Below are 6,000 nucleotides of genomic sequence, written 5' to 3'. Positions count from 1 at the left end.
AAATTCTACTGTTCTTGTTTCAACCAAGACAGTAGAGAACTGTGCTAAGGTCTCCTGGTCTTCCCTCATAAATAATACGAAACAAACCTTTTAGCTGAAATTCAAGCCACAAAATCCAGAAAAAGAAGCTAGGAGAAGAACATTTACCAACGAGCTCTGTCACCAGGGATTATGGGTGAGTGGGGGGCAGAGAGCAGAGAGTCAGTAGTGCTGGGGTGAGAGCTGGACTAACATAAGATCAGCCATGGAGACTTTGGCTGTGAAAGCTGAATGAAGTCTGGGGAGTCCGAGTGGGGCTGGAGGGCAAGTTCCAGCACAGAGAGTTATAGAGTGTGGCTGTGCATTGATCCATTGAGCTTGACTGGTTTGGAGGACCACAGACTCCATACTTTCATTTCAGCAGAGTCCTCTTCCCAGAACAAATACAGTAACAGCCCTCCCAACCCTCAAGCCCAGGAATGGGCAGTAGAGTTCCCTCACCTGAATGGGGTGATTAGTTACTTTCCACAAGGCTCAGCCCACATTCTCCAAGTATAAAAGTGTCCAACAGCACTGCTCACCAACTCCAGGCCTAGGGAGAGGGCATTAAATCAAAGTCACAGCCACTCCAGAGAAAGGAAACATCACTCCCTCCTGGCCTGCCCACTTGAAGGTACTAAGCCAAGTGAACAAAAGCTCTAAGAGCATCCCCTATTGGCCACCCCACTCGGAGTTACTAAAGCCAGTGAGAAAAGACTCTAGGGATCTCAGGACCAAACCTCTGTGAACCAGCCCCTTCCCCAACATAAGACCTTAGGAAAATGAAGAAAGGCCAGCATGAGGGGGGACATAGAAAATTACCTAGAATGTAAAAACCCTAGCTCAAAGGTATTTAGAATTTCTGAGGAGATTATGATTTGGTCTCCAGCCCCAAAATTCTTCCTTGAATAAATCAGGAATTTAAATATCAACTGGAAAATTGGAGAGAAAAAAAAGCCATGATAACATTAGCACCATACAATAAGTAAGCACATCCTTGGAAAATACAACTGGACAAAGGCAAAGTGAAATAATTCTCTCAAAAACTGGACAAATGGAAAACTCCTTCAAAAATAGAAGTGAACAATTGGAAAAGAAGTTGCAAAAGGTAAATGAATAAATTTCTTCACTAACAAATGAATGGAATCTGTGTAAACTAATGACTTCCTGAGACAAAAAGAATCTGTTACAGAAAAAAAAAATAGAAAACATAGAAGAAATGTTAAAGGCTCATCAAGAAAACCACTGACCTAAAGAATAGATCTAGAAAAGACAACTTAAGAGTCATTAGGCTCCCTGAAAATATTGAAAAGAAAAAAACCTGGACTTAATATTATAGGATTTAGTGATGGAAGAATGCACTGACATCATGGAAATAGAGGGCAAAATAGTGATTGAAAGAATATATTGATCCCCTTCAAAAAGGGATCCCAAAATGAAAAAAAATTCAATAGTGTTTTAGAAATGTTAGATACAACAAAAAGAGAAGAAAAAGAAATTGAAGTTATTAGAATTATAAAGGAAAAGACAAAACTTTCACTTTGCAGATGACATGATGATATGCCTAGAGAATCGCAAAAGAATCATATAATGAACTACCAGTAACAATTCGCAACTTTAGCAAAGTTGCAGGATAGAAAACAAATGCTCATAAATTCTCAAAGTTCTTATTTAGGATGAGTAACATACAGCAAAAAGAGCAAGAATGAGAAATCCCATTCAAAGTAACTTGAGACAATATGAAATACTTGGAGTGTACCTGCCAAGGTAGACCAAGAAACATTACAAAAACAATTGCAAAACACTTCTCACTTTAATAAAGACATATTTAAATAGCTGAGCAAATATCACCTGTTCATAGATAGGTCAAAATAATATAATAAAAATGAAAATTCTACATATATTAAACTCTTTTAGTACACTACCAATCAAAATTATAAAAATATACTTTAATGAGTTAGAAAAAATTGTAAGTAAATTCATATGGATAAATAAAGTCAAGAATTTCCAGGGATTTAATGAAAAAAGAGCAAAAGAAGGTGGCTTAGCCCTACCAGATCTAAAATTATATTATAAAGCATCAGTTCTTAAAACTGCCTGGTATTGACTGAGAAATAGGGTGATGTATCACTGGAATTGACTAGGTGCAAAAGCAGGAAATCATGATAGTAATCTACTGTTTGATAAACCCCAAAGAATCCAATGTTGGGGATAAAAATTGTTGAGAAAATTGGAAGTTAGTATGGCAGAAACTTGGATTAGAGCAACACATCACACCCTATACCAAGATAAGATCAAAATGGATACAGGAATGAGACATAAAAGGCAATATTATAAGCAAATAGGCGATGAAGGAATGGTTTACCTGTCAGATCTGTGGAAAGGGAAGCAGTTTATGACCAAGGAAGAGATGGAGAACATTAAAATCAAACTAAACTATTTTGATTACATTAAATTAAAAATAAGCTTTTGCACAGACAAAACCACTGTAACCAAGATCAAAAGAAATGTAGTAAATTGGGAAACAATTTTTACAACTAGTATTTCTGACAAAAGACTCATTTCCAAAATATATAGAGAGCTGAGTCAAATTTATAAAAAATAAATCAAGCCATTCCCCAATTGACAAATGGTCAAAGGATATGGAAAGGCAATTACAGATGAGGAAATAAAAGTGATCCATAGTCATATGAAAAATGTCTGTAAATCTTTTCTTATTAGAGAAATGCAAATTAAAGCATGTTTGAGGTACCACTTCACACCTCTCAGACTATCTAATAAGACCAGAAAGAAAAATGATCAGTATTGGAATGAATAGGGAAATCTGGGACACTCATACATTGTTGAGAGAGTTGTGAACTCATCCAACTTTTCTGGAGAGCAATTTGGAATTATGCCAAAGAGCAATAATAATGTGTATAGCTTTTTGATCCAGCAATACTATGACTGGGCCTAAACCCTGAAGAGATCATGAAAAAGGGTAAAAACATCACTTGTAATAAGATATTCATTGCAGTTCTGTTTGTGGTTGCAAAAGAATTAAATTGAGTGAATGTCCATTAATTTAAAATTGAAAATGGCTGAACAAATGTGGTATATATGTATATTATGGAACACTACCATTTTGTTAGAAACCAAGAGGGATGGGAATTCAGAGAAACCATGAACTGATGCTGAGTGAGATGATCAGAACCAGATGAACACTGTACACCTTAACAGCAACATGGGGCTGTTCATCAGTCTTAAGGGACTTGTATATTCCATCATTTCAACAATCATGGACAATTTGGAGGAATCTGTGATGGAGAATCTCTTCTGTGTCCAGAGAAAGAATTGTAACATTCAAACAATACCCAAAGACTATTACCTTAAATTTAAAAAAAACCCAATAACTTATTATTTAATCTTGCTCTATCTTATATTTCATTTTTTACCTTAAGGATATGATTTCTCACTCAACATATTCAACTTAGATCAATGTATAGCTTGGAAACAATGTAAAGACTAACAGACTTCCTTCTGTGGGGGTTGGGAAGGGAAGAGAAATTAGGGGAAAATTGTAAAATTCTAAAATAAATAAGTTAATTAAAAAAATAAACTCCACCATTCTTTCTCTTGATACTGATGACATTTTCCATCACAGATATCCTAAAATTCTTCCTGATTATTGTACTTATGGAATGAACAAGGCCTTCAAGTTTCATCATCATCCCATGTTGTTGTTAGGGTATGCAATATATTTCAGGTTCTGTTCAGCTCATTCAGCATCAATTCACGCATGTTTTTTCAGGTTCTCTGAAATCCCATCACTTCTATTTTCTAACATAACAATAGTGTTCTATCACATACATATACCACAATTTGTTGAGCCATTCCCCAATTGATAAATATGCCCTTGATTTCTAATTCTTTGCCACTAAAACAGTTGCATTGAATCTTTTTTGTGTTTTTAAGGTTTTTGTAGTTTTTCATGATCTCTTCAGGATGTAGGTGCAGTAGTGGTGGTATTGCTGGACCAAAGTGTATACATATTTTATTGCCCTTTGGGCAAAATTCCAAATTGTTTCCATAAAGTTGGAATCAATTCACAGCTCTATCAAAAGTGCATTTGTGTCTCAGATTGCCCACATACTCTCTGGCAATCATCATTATCCTTTCTGGTCATATTGGCGAATCTGAGAGGTGTGAGATGGTACCTCAGAGATGCTTTAATTTGCATTTCTCTAATGAGGAATGATTTTGGACAATTTTTCATATGGATATAGATAGCTTTGATTTCCTCATCTGAAAATTGCTTTTGCATATCCTTTGATCATTTATCAAATGGGGAATTTTTTTAAATAAATTTGACTCAGTTCTTTAAGTATTTTAAAAATGAGTCCTTTGCGGGGGGGGGGGGGGGGGGGGAGTCAAGATGGTGAAATGAAGAGATCCAGTCTTAGGAGCTCTCTCATGAAACTCATAAGCTAAGTACTCTAACTAAACTTTCGAGAGACAGAACCCACAAAGGGACCCAGTGAGGCAGTTGTCCTACTCAAGGTAACCTGGAAAAGAGCAGAAAGCCTCTGCTCCCCTGGGTCAGAGGGGTGGCCGCTGCAGGGGTGGCCTGCCAGAGGGAAAGAACTTCAGCTTCCCGGAGGCAGCCCCAGGGCTCTGGGAGTCTCAGCTCACAGCAGCGGGGAAGTCTCCTGAGCTGCACCCTGAGGAGCACTGGGCACAAAGTGGGGGAACAGCTGGGGACCTCTGCCAGAGCAAGCAAGTGGAGCCCAGCCCTCAGGGCACACAGATAGCAGCTTGGTCTTTCCCCAGCCCTGATCCAGGAAACAGAAGCAGGCAGAGCCAGTAAACAGGAGACTCCAGGGCATGAGCCCATTGAGCTGAGGGAGCAGAGTGAAGAGAATGCAGAGCTCTTCTGTCCTCTGCCTCTGGAACAGGACTCTGGGGCTCTGACCACATTCATAACCTGATTGCAGTCTAGGCCCCCCATATAACAGCAGGGGCCACCTCCACCTCAGCCACTTGGCAGAGGGGGGTGCTTATGGTCATTCACAGACCAGGGGGGATGACACAGCCTCACACACTGAGACCCTTGTGGGAGTGTCCCAAAAGCTCAAAAAGCACACCCAAACCAAGCCCAGGCCGGGAAAACGAGCAAGCAAAGAAACAAAAGGAAGACTATTGAGAAATATTTTGCAAATGAGCCCAAGAAGGAGCAAAATACTCAGTCTGAAGATGAGGAAGCACAAGCTCTCTGCATCTAAAGGCTCCAAGAAAAACAGAAATTGGGCTCAGGCTATGACAGAGCTCAAAAAAGACTTTGAAAATCAAATGAGGGAGTTGGAAGAAAAACTGGGAAAAGAAAGGAGAGAGATGCAGGAAAAACATAAAAATGAAGTCAGCAGCTTAGTCAAAGAAATCCAAAAAAATGCTGAAGAAAATAGCATGCTAAAAACCAGCTTAGGTCAGATGCATAAAACAGTTCAAAAAGTTATTGAGGAGAAGAATGCTTTAAAAAGCAAAATTGGCCAGATGGAAAAAGAGATAAGAAAACTCTCTGAGGAGAACAAATCCTTCAGACAAAGAATAGAATTGAGGGAGATTGATGAATTTACCAGAAATCATTAATCAATACTTCAAAACCAAAAAATTGAAAAATTAGAAGAAAATGTGAAATATCTCATTGAAAAAGCAACTGATATGGAAAACAGACTTAGGAAAGATAATTTTAAAATTATTGGAATATCTGAAAGTCATGATCAGGAAAAGAGCCTTGACATCATTTTCAAAGAATTACTACAGGAAAATTGCCCTGATATTCTAGAAGCAGAGGGCAAAATAGAAATGGAGAGAATCCACCGATCCCCCCGAGAAAGAGATCCCAAAAAATCCAATCCCCAGGAATATTATAGCCAAGTTCCAAAACTCCCAAGTCAAAGAGAAAATATTACAAGCAGCCAGAAGGACACAGGTCAAATATCGTGG

This window comes from Macrotis lagotis, chromosome 1 (assembly GCF_037893015.1).
Source record: "Macrotis lagotis isolate mMagLag1 chromosome 1, bilby.v1.9.chrom.fasta, whole genome shotgun sequence".
NCBI classification, from domain to species: domain Eukaryota; kingdom Metazoa; phylum Chordata; class Mammalia; order Peramelemorphia; family Peramelidae; genus Macrotis; species Macrotis lagotis.
This window is presented reverse-complemented; position numbering follows the sequence as displayed.